General features: G+C 44.2%; 1 protein-coding gene across 9 annotated transcripts in view; it reads left to right on the plus strand.

Annotated features, from left to right (window-relative positions):
• Positions 1 to 18,972, plus strand: part of LOC142291451 (protein 4.1-like) — a 259,547-nt gene that overhangs the window by 30,652 nt on the left and 209,923 nt on the right. The window lies entirely within an intron of this gene.

The following is an 18,972-nucleotide window of genomic DNA, read 5'->3' on the forward strand; positions in this document are numbered from 1 at the left end:
TGGCTAATTTGCATAAATAGTTATTCTTTTATTCCTATTGATAATGATGAATGAATGCTACCATGCTCAGTACTGGTAACTAGTGCTGAGCGGGCACTACCATGCTCAGGTGCTCGGTACTGGTAACTAGTGATGAATGGGCACTACCATGCTTAGGTGCTCAGTACTTGTAACAAGTGATGAGCGGGCACTACCATGCTCAGGTGCTCGGTACTGGTAACTAGTGATGAATGGGCACTACCATGCTCAGGTGCTCGGTACTGGTAACTAGTGATGAGCGGGCACTACCATGCTCAGGTGCTCGGTACTGGTAACTAGTGATGAGCGGGCACTACCATGCTCAGGTGCTCAGTACTGGTAACTAGTGCTGAGCGGGCACTACCATGCTCAGGTGCTCGGTACTGGTAACTAGTGATGAATGGGCACTACCATGCTCAGGTGCTCTGTACTCGTAACTAGTGATGAGCAGGCACTACCATGCTCGGGTGCTCGGTACTGGTAACTAGTGATGAATGGGCACTACCATGCTCAGGTGCTCGGTACTGGTAACTAGTGCTGAGCGGGCACTACCATGCTCAGGTGCTCGGTACTGGTAACTAGTGATGAATGGACACTACCATGCTCGGGTGCTCGGTACTGGTAACTAGTGATGAATGGGCACTACCATGCTCGGGTGCTCGGTACTGGTAACTAGTGATGAATGGGCACTACCATGCTCAGGTGCTCGGTACTGGTAACTAGTGATGAGCGGGCACTACCATGCTCAGGTGCTCAGTACTGGTAACTAGTGATGAATGGGCACTACCATGCTCAGGTGCTCGGTACTGGTAACTAGTGATGAGCGGGCACTACCATGCTCAGGTGCTCGGTACTGGTAACTAGTGATGAGTGGGCACTACCATGCTCAGGTGCTCGGTACTGGTAACTAGTGATGAATGGGCACTACCATGCTCAGGTGCTCGGTACTGGTAACTAGTGATGAGCGGGCACTACCATGCTCAGGTGCTCGGTACTGGTAACTAGTGATGAGCGGGCACTACCATGCTCAGGTGCTCGGTACTGGTAACTAGTGATGAATGGGCACTACCATGCTCAGGTGCTCGGTACTGGTAACTAGTGATGAGCGGGCACTACCATGCTCAGGTGCTCGGTACTGGTAACTAGTGATGAGCGGGCACTACCATGCTCAGGTGCTCGGTACTGGTAACTAGTGATGAGCAGGCACTACCATGCTCAGGTGCTCGGTACTGGTAACTAGTGATGAGCGGGCACTACCATGCTCAGGTGCTCGGTACTGGTAACTAGTGATGAACTGAGCACTACCATCATCGGGTGCTTGAAAACAGCGGATGGGCGCGACCCGAGTACTGAGTATAATGGAAGTCAATGGGGGACTTGAGCATTTTTCCAGATCTTTGTCTTCCATTATACTCGGGTATAGGTGTCGCACCCGTCCAAGAGTCCGTGTACTCGTTACGAGTATCTGGCACCCCAGCATTGTAGAGCACCCCTATCTTTAGCCGTTCACTTTTGTTTGACGTCTTTCTTAGTAAACAGATCTGTGGCATCATCATATGTCGGTTTATTACATCCGTTTTTCCAGGAGAACCTGCTTCTAGGATCGCTCCTTTTCTATACACAGTTCTAAAGCTGAAGGGTTACATAATGGAAAGCAGAGACCCTCCCATCGCCTGGCCATCCATGTAGCCCTCCAATAACCTCTATATTACAGAATGGAAAGCAGAGACCCTCCCATCACCTGGCCATCCATGTAGCCCTCCAATAACCTCTATATTACATAATGGAAAGCAGAGACCCTCCCATCGCCTGGCCATCCATGTAGCCCTCCAATAACCTCTATATTACATAATGGAAAGCAGAGACCCTCCCATCACCTGGCCATCCATGTAGCCCTCCAATAACCTCTATATTACATAATGGAAAGCAGAGACCCTCCCATCACCTGGCCATCCATGTAGCCCTCCAATAACCTCTATATTACATAATGGAAAGCAGAGACCCTCCCATCGCCTGGCCATCCATGTAGCCCTCCAATAACCTCTATATTACAGAATGGAAAGCAGAGACCCTCCCATCACCTGGCCATCCATGTAGCCCTCCAATAACCTCTATATTACAGAATGGAAAGCAGAGACCCTCCCATCACCTGGCCATCCATGTAGCCCTCCAATAACCTCTATATTACATAATGGAAAGCAGAGACCCTCCCATCACCTGGCCATCCATGTAGCCCTCCAATAACCTCTATATTACAGAATGGAAAGCAGAGACCCTCCCATCACCTGGCCATCCATGTAGCCCTCCAATAACCTCTATATTACATAATGGAAAGCAGAGACCCTCCCATCGCCTGGCCATCCATGTAGCCCTCCAATAACCTCTATATTACAGAATGGAAAGCAGAGACCCTCCCATCACCTGGCCATCCATGTAGCCCTCCAATAACCTCTATATTACAGAATGGAAAGCAGAGACCCTCCCATCACCTGGCCATCCATGTAGCCCTCCAATAACCTCTATATTACATAATGGAAAGCAGAGACCCTCCCATCACCTGGCCATCCATGTAGCCCTCCAATAACCTCTATATTACATAATGGAAAGCAGAGACCCTCCCATCACCTGGCCATCCATGTAGCCCTCCAATAACCTCTATATTACATAATGGAAAGCAGAGACCCTCCCATCGCCTGGCCATCCATGTAGCCCTCCAATAACCTCTATATTACATAATGGAAAGCAGAGACCCTCCCATCGCCTGGCCATCCATGTAGCCCTCCAATAACCTCTATATTACAGAATGGAAAGCAGAGACCCTCCCATCGCCTGGCCATCCATGTAGCCCTCCAATAACCTCTATATTACATAATGGAAAGCAGAGACCCTCCCATCACCTGGCCATCCATGTAGCCCTCCAATAACCTCTATATTACATAATGGAAAGCAGAGACCCTCCCATCACCTGGCCATCCATGTAGCCCTCCAATAACCTCTATATTACATAATGGAAAGCAGAGACCCTCCCATCACCTGGCCATCCATGTAGCCCTCCAATAACCTCTATATTACAGAATGGAAAGCAAAGACCCTCCCATCACCTGGCCATCCATGTAGCCCTCCAATAACCTCTATATTACAGAATGGAAAGCAGAGACACTCCCATCACCTGGCCATCCATGTAGCCCTCCAATAACCTCTATATTACATAATGGAAAGCAGAGACCCTCCCATCACCTGGCCATCCATGTAGCCCTCCAATAACCTCTATATTACAGAATGGAAAGCAGAGACCCTCCCATCACCTGGCCATCCATGTAGCCCTCCAATAACCTCTATATTACATAATGGAAAGCAGAGACCCTCCCATCACCTGGCCATCCATGTAGCCCTCCAATAACCTCTATATTACATAATGGAAAGCAGAGACCCTCCCATCGCCTGGCCATCCATGTAGCCCTCCAATAACCTCTATATTACAGAATGGAAAGCAGAGACACTCCCATCGCCTGGCCATCCATGTAGCCCTCCAATAACCTCTATATTACAGAATGGAAAGCAGAGACCCTCCCATCACCTGGCCATCCATGTAGCCCTCCAATAACCTCTATATTACAGAATGGAAAGCAGAGACACTCCCATCACCTGGCCATCCATGTAGCCCTCCAATAACCTCTATATTACAGAATGGAAAGCAGAGACACTCCCATCACCTGGCCATCCATGTAGCCCTCCAATAACCTCTATATTACAGAATGGAAAGCAGAGACCCTCCCATCACCTGGCCATCCATGTAGCCCTCCAATAACCTCTATATTACAGAATGGAAAGCAGAGACACTCCCATCACTTGGCCATCCATGTACCCCTCCAATAACCTCTATATTACAGAATGGAAAGCAGAGACACTCCCATCACCTGGCCATCCATGTAGCCCTCCAATAACCTCTATATTACAGAATGGAAAGCAGAGACACTCCCATCACCTGGCCATCCATGTAGCCCTCCAATAACCTCTATATTACAGAATGGAAAGCAAAGACACTCCCATCGCCTGGCCATCCATGTAGCCCTCCAATAACCTCTATATTACAGAATGGAAAGCAAAGACACTCCCATCGCCTGGCCATCCATGTAGCCCTCCAATAACCTCTATATTACAGAATGGAAAGCAAAGACACTCCCATCGCCTGGCCATCCATGTAGCCCTCCAATAACCTCTATATTACAGAATGGAAAGCAAAGACACTCCCATCGCCTGGCCATCCATGTAGCCCTCCAATAACCTCTATATTACAGAATGGAAAGCAAAGGCACTCCCATCGCCTGGCCATCCATGTAGCCCTCCAATAACCTCTATATTACAGAATGGAAAGCAAAGACACTCCCATCGCCTGGCCATCCATGTAGCCCTCCAATAACCTCTATATTACAGAATGGAAAGCAGAGACCCTCCCATCGCCTGGCCATCCATGTAGTCCTCCAATAACCTCTATATTACAGAATGAAAAGCAAAGACACTCCCATCGCCTGGCCATCCATGTAGCCCTCCAATAACCTCTATATTACAGAATGGAAAGCAAAGACACTCCCATCGCCTGGCCATCCATGTAGCCCTCCAATAACCTCTATATTACATAATGGAAAGCAAAGACACTCCCATCACCTGGCCATCCATGTAGCCCTCCAATAACCTCTATATTACAGAATGGAAAGCAAAGACACTCCCATCACCTGGCCATCCATGTAGCCCTCCAATAACCTCTATATTACAGAATGGAAAGCAAAGACACTCCCATCACCTGGCCATCCATGTAGCCCTCCAATAACCTCTATATTACAGAATGGAAAGCAGAGACCCTCCCATCACCTGGCCATCCATGTAGCCCTCCAATAACCTCTATATTACAGAATGGAAAGCAGAGACACTCCCATCGCCTGGCCATCCATGTAGCCCTCCAATAACCTCTATATTACATAATGGAAAGCAGAGACCCTCCCATCGCCTGGCCATCCATGTAGCCCTCCAATAACCTCTATATTACAGAATGGAAAGCAGAGACCCTCCCATCGCCTGGCCATCCATGTAGCCCTCCAATAACCTCTATATTACAGAATGGAAAGCAGAGACCCTCCCATCACCTGGCCATCCATGTAGCCCTCCAATAACCTCTATATTACATAATGGAAAGCAGAGACCCTCCCATCACCTGGCCATCCATGTAGCCCTCCAATAACCTCTATATTACAGAATGGAAAGCAAAGACACTCCCATCACCTGGCCATCCATGTAGCCCTCCAATAACCTCTATATTACATAATGGAAAGCAAAGACACTCCCATCACCTGGCCATCCATGTAGCCCTCCAATAACCTCTATATTACAGAATGGAAAGCAGAGACACTCCCATCACCTGGCCATCCATGTAGCCCTCCAATAACCTCTATATTACAGAATGGCGCGTGTTAGGGAAAGCCTTCATAGAATGCACGTTACGTCTAAATGCTTGGCGTCTTGGAAACGCTGAAGCATGGAAGTTGTTCAGAAAAGTGAACATATTAAGGCTGTGTGCAGGTGACTTTATTTTCTCCATTCGAGAAAAAAACGCTCTGATTATGCTAATCAGACTCTGATCAGGTTTTCTCAGAGGAGGAGAAAAAAATAGGAAAAAAAAGTTTTTCCATTTTGTCAGTTGATGAAAGTGGAGTCTGATTTTTATTCTATATTTTTTTCACAGACCCATAGAGTTGAATGGCTGAGTGTCATCCAATTCTCCCAGGCAAATTCGTGCTGCATATTTTTTTTTTATTTATTTTTTAATTTTCCCTGGAATCACTTCGCTACATGCACTGCCCCATTGAATACCATTGGTCCTACAGGAAACCGATGCTTTGATGGATAGCACTCACACCAAAAATACAGTCATCTGAATAAGGCCTAGCAGTCATTTTCCCATAAAAAATTAGTGGCACTGTTTTTATTGTTTTGGTAACACTTTTTCATTTTTAAGCTAATTCAATCAAATAAGTGAAAAAAAAAAATGCAGTGTTAACATACCGTAACAATGATCAACCCTAGAGTGCCGCTCCTGGGGTGCTCATAAGCATAGCTGAAATCCCAGCACCCCCAATCTATGGGTCTAAGCTAGTCTATCCCCGCGGCATTATATTCATGCCTTAAAGTTTTATTGCAGTGGTGCTTTAAATGTCACAAAAAACCTCTTGCCCTGTATAAGTAGATGTCACAAGGTCGTGTGTCACACATTGCACAAATGTCTTTCCTGTTGTAACGGTGATGTACACGGAGAAGCAGGTTGTTTGAAAAGTTGCTAAGAAAAAAAAATGTAGGTGGCATGTACTGGGGTGTGTTCACACAACTTATTATGGTGCATTATTTGTCTGCATGAAAGGCTGTGGTCAGATATTTGTAGAGGAGATTACTCATGTTTATTATGATTTTTATTTTTTAATTTTTGCTTTTTTTTATCTTAAAGAGGTAATCCACTAATTTTACATTGATGGCTATCCTTAGGATGCCTGATCCGCTGGGGTCTGACACCCAGCACCTGTGCTGATCAGTTCTACGTGCCACTGGCTGCACCATGCAGGCAGAAATGCTCAGTTTCAGAGCTGCCTCATCTTTTCATTGCTGCCGGGTACTGCACATCCACCTCCTATTGATATGAATGGGAGGTGGATGCGCAGTACCCTGCCGCAGCTGCTATTAGTTAACAGGGCAGCTCCGGAATTGAGCATTGCCCGCTGTTAATGCCGTACCAGAACGGCTGATCAGTGGGGGTGCTGGGTGTCGGACGCCGGACGATCAAACATTGATCACATATCCTAAGGATAGGTCATCAATATAAAAGTAGACAACCTCTTTAAAGAGAATCTGTCAGAAGGATTTTGCTATGTAAGTTGAAGACAGTGTGCTGCATGGGTTAACATAGAAAATTCAGGCATGCCTGTCTTGTCACTGTCCGATCTGTTGTTTAAATGCTATGTTTGTTTAAGCAGCAGGACCCTTATCATAGCTCTGACTACAAAGTCACATACAGTTAGGTCCAGAAATATTTGGACAGTGACACAAGTTTTTGTTATTTTAGCTGTTTACAAAAACATGTTCAGAAATAAAATTATATATATAATATGGGCTGAAAGTGCACACTCCCAGCTGCAATATGAGAGTTTTCACATCCAAATCGGAGAAAGGGTTTAGGAATCATAGCTCTGTAATGCATAGCCTCCTCTTTTTCAAGGGACCAAAAGTAATTGGACAAGGGACTCTAAGGGCTGCAATTAACTCTGAAGGCGTCTCCCTCGTTAACCTGTAATCAATGAAGTAGTTAAAAGGTCTGGGGTTGATTACAGGTGTGTGGTTTTGCATTTGGAAGCTGTTGCTGTGACCAGACAACATGCGGTCTAAGGAACTCTCAATTGAGGTGAAGCAGAACATCCTGAGGCTGAAAAAAAAGAAAAAATCCATCAGAGAGATAGCAGACATGCTTGGAGTAGCAAAATCAACAGTCGGTTACATTCTGAGAAAAAAGGAATTGACTGGTGAGCTTGGGAACTCAAAAAGGCCTGGGCGTCCACGGATGACAACAGTGGTGGATGATCGCCGCATACTTTCTTTGGTGAAGAAGAACCCGTTCACAACATCAACTGAAGTCCAGAACACTCTCAGTGAAGTAGGTGTATCTGTCTCTAAGTCAACAGTAAAGAGAAGACTCCATGAAAGTAAATACAAAGGGTTCACATCTAGATGCAAACCATTCATCAATTCCAAAAATAGACAGGCCAGAGTTAAATTTGCTGAAAAACACCTCATGAAGCCAGCTCAGTTCTGGAAAAGTATTCTATGGACAGATGAGACAAAGATCAACCTGTACCAGAATGATGGGAAGAAAAAAGTTTGGAAAAGAAAGGGAACGGCACATGATCCAAGGCACACCACATCCTCTGTAAAACATGGTGGAGGCAACGTGATGGCATGGGCATGCATGGCTTTCAATGGCACTGGGTCACTTGTGTTTATTGATGACATAACAGCAGACAAGAGTAGCCGGATGAAGTCTGAAGTGTACCGGGATATACTTTTAGCCCAGATTCAGCCAAATGCCGCAAAGTTGATCGGACGGCGCCTCATAGTACAGATGGACAATGACCCCAAGCATACAGCCAAAGCTACCCAGGAGTTCATGAGTGCAAAAAAGTGGAACATTCTGCAATGGCCAAGTCAGTCACCAGATCTTAACCCAATTGAGCATTCATTTCACTTGCTCAAGTCCAGACTTAAGACAGAAAGACCCACAAACAAGCAAGACCTGAAGGCTGCGGCTGTAAAGGCCTGGCAAACCATTAGGAAGGAGGAAACCCAGCGTTTGGTGATGTCCATGGGTTCCAGACTTAAGGCAGTGATTGCCTCCAAAGGATTCGCAACAAAATATTGAAAATAAAAATATTTTGTTTGGGTTTGGTTTATTTGTCCAATTACTTTTGACCTCCTAAAATGTGGAGTGTTTGTAAAGAAATGTGTACAATTCCTACAATTTCTATCAGATATTTACGTTACAATCTGCACTTGAATTCTGTTGTCGAGGTTTCATTTCAAATCCAATGTGGTGGCATGCAGAGCCCAACTCGCGAAAATTGTGTCACTGTCCAAAGATTTCTGGACCTAACTGTACATGGTGGTCCAGCACGCCCTGTCCTCTGATTGAAATTTCACTATTGAGAGCCTGGTGTGGGCGGGGACCGCTCTCGCAGCTCTGCTGGATGGCTAAATCTAAAAGTCCTGATTGTGTCAGAACGGCTGCAGCCAGTAATCTAAGTGATACATCGTTAGATTCAGGATCTCTTTGCCTACATCGTGCTGCTCTCACATGCGGTAGCAAAAACCTGCTGACAGATTCGCTATAAGTAAGATCCCACAGTAAAATTGCTGATAGAATTAACATAGTTTTTTCTTAAAATAAATAAAATCGTGCCATAGTTCGAAAATAGCTGGAAAAAAGCACTATAGACATTTTTTTTTAGTTTGCTATTCCTGTAAATGCTGATGTGCACTTATTTTGCCCAGCTTTGCACTAAAGTAAGTAAAGCACAGTTTTTTAGTATGGTTATGATATCACTTTGATTAGTGGGGGGATCTGTAATGTTTCACTCTGGGCATATGGCAATCTTTAGTATTTAAAAGAACACTATCTTCATGTGGCTGTCACTAGACTATGAATTTCTCAAAAGTATTCAATTTCTGTACATTTAAAATGCGATATGAAACCTGTTTCAACCTTTTTATCCCCGGGTGATTTTTCGTTTTCATTTTTTCCTCCCTTTCTTCCAAGAACCATAACTTTTTTTTTTTTTCCCCCGTCAATATAGCCATATGAGGGCTTGTTTTTTGTGGAACGAGTTGTACTTTTGACTTACACCATTTATTCTTCCCCATATTGCACTGGAAAACAGGAAAAAAACCCAAGTGCAGTGAAATGGTAAAAAATGTGCAATTGCACAAATGTTTTTTGGGTCTTTTATTTACCGATTCATTATATAGCAGTATGATTCCCTAGGTCAGTATGAGGTCGTAGATACCAAACATTTATAGATTTACTATTATCTTTGGGGTGCAATGTTTTGATTGCCTGATATTGCATTTTAATGCAGTTTTGCGGCAACCAAAAAAACCCATAATTTTACCACTCAGATTAATTGATTTAATATTTTGATTGGTCATTTCTGAATTCGCCGATACAAAATGTGTATTCATTTTGTAATTTGTTTTATTTTCAATGGTGCAAAAGGGGGTGATTTGAACGTTTTTAGGTGTTTGTTTTTTTAAAAAATGTAACTTTTTTTTATTGTTTTTTACTAGTCCTCTTAGGGGACTTTCTGATTACATAGTCCGATTGCTCCTGCTGTTCATAGAGATGCTTCAGCATCTCTCTGATCAGCAGAAATATTGTATTCCTGTGAGTGCTGATGCTCTGCCAGCATTCACAGGAAGTGAGTCATAGCAGCAATTGGCGTCATAATCATCTGACCACCACGCTGCCATGCCAACACATTGGCCCCATGACGCGATCGCAGGGTGCCAGCCAATGGCAGCAGGGAGCGTCTTGATCGCTGCCTGCGCTTATTAGACTGTGTTGTCTTTTTAACAGTACAATCTAAGGGGTTAAATGACTCTGAGACCCACCCACGAATGTTAGCCTCACATGTCTGCTGATCAGATCAGCAGATGTGTGGGGATTACTGCGGGCTCAATGCTCGAGCCTTCAGTAACAGTACAGACATGGCCAAGGATGTACAGGTACATCCTCGGTCGTGAAGGGGTTAAAGAGGATGTGTTATAATTAGTGATGGGGAGGTTCAATGCACCGACCCAGAATTCTCAGGGAAGTCAGGCCATGATGAAGCTAATAGGTGCGGGCTGATATTCTCTGGCTGGAGAGACCATGGTTATTGGACCCCCAGCCTAAAAATAGCAGCCTGCAGCCACCAAGGATTGTTGCATTCATTAGATGCGACAATGCCAGACCTTTACTGGGCTCATACTGATTGCCTTGGTGTGGTGGCAATATGGGTAATAAGGGTTCAATGACAGCTCACAGCTGCCACTAAGTCCAAGATTAGTAATGGAAGCCATCTAAGAGACCCCCACATTACTAATCTGTAAGTGAAAAGAAATAAATGCAATAACCGAATAAATCCTTTATTTGAAATAAAATGCAAAAAATCACTTTTTCACATTTTTATTAACCCCCAAAACACCCTGGTCCAATGTAATCCACAGGAGGTCCCACAACGATGGCAGCTCTGCTGCATTACTGAACTCACTGCACAGGCATAGAGCATGACCGCCCGCTGTGAACTTCAGGTGCGCGATGAGGGATGATGTCACCCGGGTTATTTGTGATCACAGTTGGAGGGTCCCATAGTACTTCATCTGTGATCGCAGGTAACCTGACCTCAGTTAACCTCATTAAGCTCATTGACCTCAGTGAGGTCACTGAGTTCACAGACCTGCATCTCCTGGCAGAATTCCGCCAAGAGTTGCAGATTTGGTGTTGAAATTTTACACCATATTCCTGCACCTAATTTACCTTTACTGGGAAAAAAATCGCAACAATACTGCATCATAACACATTCAGTTTTGTTGAAATTTTTTTTTTTGCCAGGAGGTGTAATTGGCTGCAGAAATATGGTGTAAAAATTTGAGCACTAAATCTGCATCTCTTTGCAGAAAAATGCACAAAAATGGTTTTGACTGTTTTCTGCCAGTAGGTGCAAATTTGGTACTCTAATGTAGTGCAGACATTTCACTACCAAATTTGCACCTCCAGGCAGAAGACCGCACCGAAGTGGTGTCAAAACTATTTTGTGTTTTTTTTTTTTTTTTTTTTTGTGCCAAGAGATGCACATTTGGTGCTGAAATTTTTACACCATATTCCTGCACTCAATCTACATCTCCTGGCAAAAAAAAATCGCATCAAATTCAAATGCGTTATGCGGTATTGGTGTAATTTTTTGCCCGCAGTTTTCTGCCATTTGATGCAGGTCTGTGAACCTGAGAACTTTGGGTCAATGTAGTAGAAGGTGATCCCCAAATGTTCCCTAATTTACAAAACCCTCCACCAGGCTTCAATCTACCAAGGAAAACATGGGTTACTCTAAATCGTATCAGAACAAACTTTGGCGTCTGTGCAGATTTTATGTATAAGTGGGGAAAATATGACTCTCCGACCTGTGACTGTGGAGCAGATCGTCAAACTATCCAGCACATTGTTGAGGAGTGCCCCCTGAGATCCTACCATGGTGACAAGAAGGATTTCTATATTGTAAATGATAACGCTATTGCATATATAGAAAATCTTGATATTCAAATTTGATTTTTATCCTTTTGATATTTTTCAATCACTGTCTATTGTCTAGTGTTTATTTTTATATGATGGTAAGATATACATTCATACGATTAAATAAATGTGAATCTGAGGTGAGGTCACTGAGTTTAATGAGGTTACCTGAGGTCAGGTTACCTGCGATCACAGGAGGACCGTGGGAACCTCCAGCCATGACCGCAAATAACCTGAATGACGTCACTGCTCATTTCTGCGGCTCATTCTCTGTCATTTTCTCTGTCTGCGCGCTCTAACTTCAGATGTAGCAGACTGGAATCCTCGTGGGACATCATGCGGATTACATCGTACCTGGGTGTTGTTGGGGTTAATAAAGGGGTGAAAGAGGGTGAGGTTTTTTTTTATTTTGTGTTTTTTTTTACGTCAAAGAATTTTTCATTGTTTGAGTTTATTATTTTTCACTTAAAGTATTAATAATGGGGGGTCTTAGATGCCACTGCAATTGGTATTTGCCCAGTTAAGGTCTGGGATTGTCTCATCTAATGGATGCGACAATCCTGGGCATCTGCAGGCTATTTTTAAGCGGTGGGGCCCATTAACCATGGTCTCTCCAGCCAGAGAATATCAGCCCACACCTGTCGGCTTTATCATTGCTAGGTATTAAAATTGGAGGGGACGGTACGCGTTTTGTTTTTTTTTTAACCCTCCATGGGTTCGGACAAGCCAATGGAAGTCACTGATTGGCAGTTCGGATCTCCGCCGTCATGCAGCCAACCATAAGCAGATAAGCAGAACACTTCCCGGGGAAGGTGGGCTGTTTTTTTTTTTCTTGTTTTTTTTTTGTTTTTTGTTTTTTTTTTCGTTTTGGGCGGTGGAGGTTGCACACTACATCAGATCACGCTGTTGTTACCCCCTGTGCGAGCCGTTCAAACACTGCAAGTGGCTTGCTCTGGTATGGGCACACCTGAGCACAGCGATGCTGGTGTGAGTGGTCAGCATACATAAAACAGCTGAACTCTGTTTTTTTGTTTTTGTTTTTTTTTTTTTGTTTTTTGGGGGGGGGGGGGGTGAAAGTCTGTGTTTTCAGCCAGAAGATCAATCGTCGATTTAGCATAATTTCTACTTTATGATGCTGAATGAGCATTCTTTGAGTATCTTAACACTGTCTGTTGTAAATACAGGGTTGATAAATTAAATAAGTTATTTATTCACAGGATAGGTGATGCTCTGCTAAGACCCCACTGATCAGGAAATTTAGCACTGTTATAAAATGGCACAGTGGGTTGAACACCCAATTGCCGATCCATTCATTTCTCATGCGGCTGCCAGAAGAAGGTGCCTGCAGCGCTCGGTCGATCCATAGGAATGAATGAAGCACAGATCAAGCATGCACTCTGCTGCTCCATCCTAATGTATGAATGCAATGCTCCATAAGACCATACAAAACAGTTTGTGGGTGTGGAAAATACCAAAACCCCACTTATAGCTCAAACTCATAAACATAATAATGCAAGAGAAAAAGAGTTTTTATAGTGCAAAAAAGTACAAAATTTATTCAAGACATAAGGTGAACATCTTTATAAAAACACTTAAAAACAGATCCGGACCGGATATATACAGTGTTACATACACATTCCCAGGGTCAATAGGCCATCACATATAAGCGTAGGTGCCCATCATAGTGAATAAACCATATATGCACAAAGTCACAAGTGGCCCATGATACCCGATTACTGGTCAGTGCACAAACAATGTGTAGTTAGGAGCGCAATACCCGCATGGTGGAAAAAACACTGTCCATAGCAAGCCACGGAGTGGAAGCCTCAGGAAAAACGCCCTACGTACGTTTTGATATTTGAGGTATTCAAATCTTCATCAGGGGAGGGATTCCTAGTAGCGTCCCCAGTGTATCGGGTTTATATATGAATTTTCCATACCCCAGGCAAATCGGAAGTCCCGGAAGTGGCGCTCGCGCTTACGCGCCGGTCACATCCCGCGAGACATCGGCCGTCACGTCATTACCGCGCATGCACGGGAGCGTGGACGCGTTACCATGGCTCCCGCGCAGGAGCGAGATATATAGACAACGGAGATCAGGCGAGGACAAGCTCCGGAGTCAACGCGCCCGCACTGGGACCGCCGAGTGGCGCTGGAGAGTAAATAGTGAGTGTATACCATTACAATGTGATGCGCATATCAGGTTATATTAACTGTGACAGTCCATGCTTCTGGTAGGAGGAATTCCATTCTTTCTCATACAATTTCTCCTCATGTCTTTTTGTTCCTCCTTATATTATCCATCAAATCATGGTAAAGGTGTGCATCACTCAATTAGCCTGTGAATATAAAACCCGACATTAATCTGGGGTACGCAGATATTCTAAAAGGAATAAAAGCATAAAAGATGTAGGTGAAAGGAGTGAACTGGCACCACAAAGAAACCCAGTAGAGACCAGTAGATATTTATTATTATTATGTGTATTATATACACAAAATAGTGTGCGTGGTTGTGACACCTCCTCACAAACACGCACACTAATAGTTCAAAGAAGGGTGTCACAAAACTGGGGAGTAGCTGACAGATTCGTTGAGACCTCGAGGGACCAAAGTGTCCAAGGTCACAATCCACTTTGTCTCACATTGCGCCAGGCGCTTTTTGAGGTCACCACCCCTGATCCCACCCTCTATGGTATCAATACCCCTGATCTTCAATTTTGAGGGGTCACAGGAGTGGTGAGATCTAAAGTGCCTGGGCAGTGTTTTAAGCAGAGTAGGGTCCATCTCTGTCCTGGCGGCAGCAATGTCCCTCACATGCTCCCTGACCCTCATGCGGAGCTCACTCGAAGTGAGGCCCACGTAGGTCAGGGGGCACGTACATGTAGCAAAGTACACCACGTGTGTACTTTATGACACTGTGCAAAATCCGTACCATATATCATATATCAATATATATGTGTGTGAGGAGCGCCGATGCAGAGCTGATGGGCCACCGGATGTGAGATATGTGGTTGTCTATGGGTACTGCATCGGTTGTCCTCCCATAAAGAAATAATTTAATATATCTGCATTTATATTTGAATATATGTATACTGCATCTTCTATATGTATCTCTATATATGTATATTTGAATGTTATCTCTAGGTGCGGCATAATCGCTGGTAGTGCGCATGCTCTGTTGTCTCGCTCCTCAGACTTCCGGACGCACGCGCACTGAGTACCCAAGAACGTGATGACGTTTGCGGGTCGGCGCGCGCAGTCCGGAAGTCCTTTTACAAAGAGGAAGCGGCAACATCGTCATGCGCCGATAAATACCGGAAGTAGCCTACGCTACGTAATGATGACGGTATGACATGGCACTGGTATTGGCTGGGTTATAATATATAAGCACGGATGTTTCCCCACCTTGACACGCCCTCTTTTGACAAAGCTTGAGGCGAAACGTGCGTTAAGGGTGGAGGGGCGCATGGCCAGATAACGTATTGCTTAATGTAAGTAACTGCTGCCTTTTGATGGTCACTATTGTTTGCAATTAGTACAAAGTGATTGCTGTGTTAATTCTATTACCATTGTCATTTACATAGATAGTGTTATGCTTATTTGAACGAGTGAAACCTTTCTGTTGCCAAATGAATGTGACATGATGGAAACAGTCATTAGGGCTGATGGAAATTTAAATGGCATATAGGATAATGAGATAATATAATATACTACTCTGAAATCCGAAGTTATATCCTTTGCCCTGAATAAGAATAATAATAGTTCTTATGCCCCATGATGTGTCACACATTATGGTAACAGAATGGTATATTGATATCTAATATTGATATATGATATATGGTACGGATTTTGCACAGTGTCATAAAGGGCAGGAAGTTTATTTATAGTCTGGAACCATGTGTCCCCCAGGCGGCTCTCCTGTTTGACATTATTATTGTTGTTTGAATTTATTAAAAATAAAATAATATTTGATAGTAAATCATATTGATTCACTTCTTTCTTGGTCGGTAAAACGGTACCAAGTTGTGTTGGTTCAGTGTTTCTGAAGTGTGTATAGTAATTGGACTTGGGTAAAACTAATCACTGCCTTAAGTCTGGAACCCATGGACATCACCAAACGCTGGGTTTCCTCCTTCTTAATGCTTTGCCAGGCCTTTACAGCCGCAGCCTTCAGGTCTTGCTTGTTTATGGGTCTTTCCGTCTTAAGTCTGGATTTGAGCAAGTGAAATGCATGCTCAATTGGGCTAAGATCTGGTGATTGACTTGGCCATTGCAGAATGTTCCACTTTTTTGCACTCATGAACTCCTGGGTAGCTTTGGCTGTATGCTTGGGGTCATTGTCCATCTGTACTATGAAGCGCCGTCCGATCAACTTTGCGGCATTTGGCTGAATCTGGGCTGAAAGTATATCCCGGTACACTTCAGAATTCATCCGGCTACTCTTGTCTGCTGTTATATCATCAATAAACACAAGTGACCCAGTGCCATTGAAAGCCATGCATGCCCATGCCATCACGTTGCCTCCACCATGTTTTACAGAGGATGTGGTGTGCCTTGGATCATGTGCCGTTCCCTTTCTTCTCCAAACTTTTTTCTTCCCATAATTCTGGTACAGGTTGATCTTTGTCTCATCTGTCCATAGAATACTTTTCCAGAACTGAGCTGGCTTCATGAGGTGTTTTTCAGCAAATTTAACTCTGGTCTGTCTATTTTTGGAATTGATGAATGGTTTGCATCTAGATGTGAACCCTTTGTATTTACTTTCATGGAGTCTTCTCTTTACTGTTGACTTAGAGACAGATACACCTACTTCACTGAGAGTGTTCTGGACTTCAGTTGATGTTGTGAACGGGTTCTTCTTCACCAAAGAAAGTATGCGGCGATCATCCACCACTGTTGTCATCCGTGGACGCCCAGGCCTTTTTGAGTTCCCAAGCTCACCAGTCAATTACTTTTTTCTCAGAATGTACCCGACTGTTGATTTTGCTACTCCAAGCATGTCTGCTATCACTCTGATGGATTTTTTTCTTTTTTTTCAGCCTCAGGATGTTCTGCTTCACCTCAATTGAGAGTTCCTTAGACCGCATGTTGTCTGGTCATAGCAACAGCTTCCAAATGCAAAACCACACACCTGTAATCAACCCCAGACCTTTTAACTACTTCATTGATTACAGGTTAACGAGGGAGACGCCTTCAGAGTTAATTGCAGCCCTTAGAGTCCCTTGTCCAATTACTTTTGGTCCCTTGAAAAAGAGGAGGCTATGCATTACAGAGTGTCACAAACCACCGGGGGGGTCACTCAGAAATCCCCCGCGCTGGCTACCAGTACGTCACAATCGGGGGGTAACAAGTGGGGGTCACCCCTCCTTTATACCTCCCGACCGACAGACAGAGCACGTGACGCGCTCTCTAGCGCCCCTCTTATAGTCAGGCCAATTATGGAATTGCCCGACAATAAGCAAGGAGGCCGCTATACTACTTATGCCGATTATTGAAGGGTCCCCGGTGAGAGTAAGGTATATATTCCCCCGACCTCCGCGGGCGGAATATATAAAATCTCCCCGAATCTCACTGGCCTCCCCACAATAATCCTTGGCACAATTCGCTGCCACCAACCGATTTACGGTAACTATTAGCCGAACACACAGACGTGGGATTCAAGATCGAGATAACAGAACAGCCCAAGATTAATTATATAATTTAATCAGCCTAAAGCACACTAGAAACTACAATATATACAATAGGGAATCTACAGAATATACAGTTATGTCAGAGTACAGTTACAATCAAAGCATGGGTTACAAACAGGCATACACAGTTCCAGCAGTTACCTTGTTGCGTCTGGCCACAGGGGGGCGCTGTACCCAGGTTTCTAGGATCCTTCCCACAGATGTTTCCTACACGTGCCCCCAGCGAAAGAACCCTGGAAAATGGCCGAAGTAGGGTTATCAACCTGGGCAGATCCAGGTCCCCTCCTACCTTCGTGACCTCAGAGGGAGCACTGCTCCACCCCTGGCTGGAGTTATGGACAAAATCCACAACATGGAATATGGCCATAACTTTGCCTGGGAGCGTCGTAGGCGGACGCCAATGCTCTCATTGTGACAGTTATGAATTTAGCTACAGAACGAGGGGACTCATGACCTGTCTGCCAGTTCCCCATTGGCTGATATCACGCCTGGGGCATTTCCCAATGTCCTGCTCCCATAAAAAGGGTGTGCCGGCATCGTCCGCATGCGGAGACACCATTTTTATGGTTGCCATATTTATCGGAAATATGGCTTGCGAGATATGAACCATTTTTTACTGGAGTCGTTCTGTCTGCTAGTTCCATAGCCTTGCTAATGAGATACAACTCTTGTTACAGGGTGACGGCAGGGAGTCATCCTGTGTCCATTGTTCCCACACCACCTCATCTCCATATCACAGGACATGGCCATGGAGGTGTAACACCTTCACAGATGCTGGACATTGAGAACAAGAAGGGAGGGGGCACTGCCAGGGAGTGATGAGAGATTATGACTGGAGTCATAATTCATCTTCATATCCCGGGATTTGCCTCACACAGAGCTATGATTCCTAAACCCTTTCTCCGATTTGGATGTGAAAACTCTCATATTGCAGCTGGGAGTGTGCACTTTCAGCCCATATTATATATATAATTGTATTTCTGAACATGTTTTTGTAAACCGCTAAAATAACAAAACTTGTGTCACTGTCCAAATATTTATGGACCTAACTGTATATGGTTTATTCACTATGATGGGCACCTACGCTTATATGTGATGGCCTATTGACCCTGGGAATGTGTATGTAACACTGTCTATATCCGGTCCGGATATGTTTTTAAGTGTTTTTATAAAGATGTTCACCTTATGTCTTGAATAAATTTTGTACTTTTTTGCACTATAAAAACTCTTTTTCTCTTGCATTATTCCATCCTAATGTAGGTGAAAGATCCCTGTTCTGCCTATTGGTGTGGGTCCCAGCGATTTGACTCCCACCAATCTATTGGTTATCAAGCTGACTTACTAAAAGAAATTGAGAAAGAAAACAACTTTTGTTTTAATACTATAGTGATCGATAAGAAATATGTTGAA

Source organism: Anomaloglossus baeobatrachus, chromosome 2 (genome assembly GCF_048569485.1).
Source record: "Anomaloglossus baeobatrachus isolate aAnoBae1 chromosome 2, aAnoBae1.hap1, whole genome shotgun sequence".
NCBI lineage: Eukaryota > Metazoa > Chordata > Amphibia > Anura > Aromobatidae > Anomaloglossus > Anomaloglossus baeobatrachus.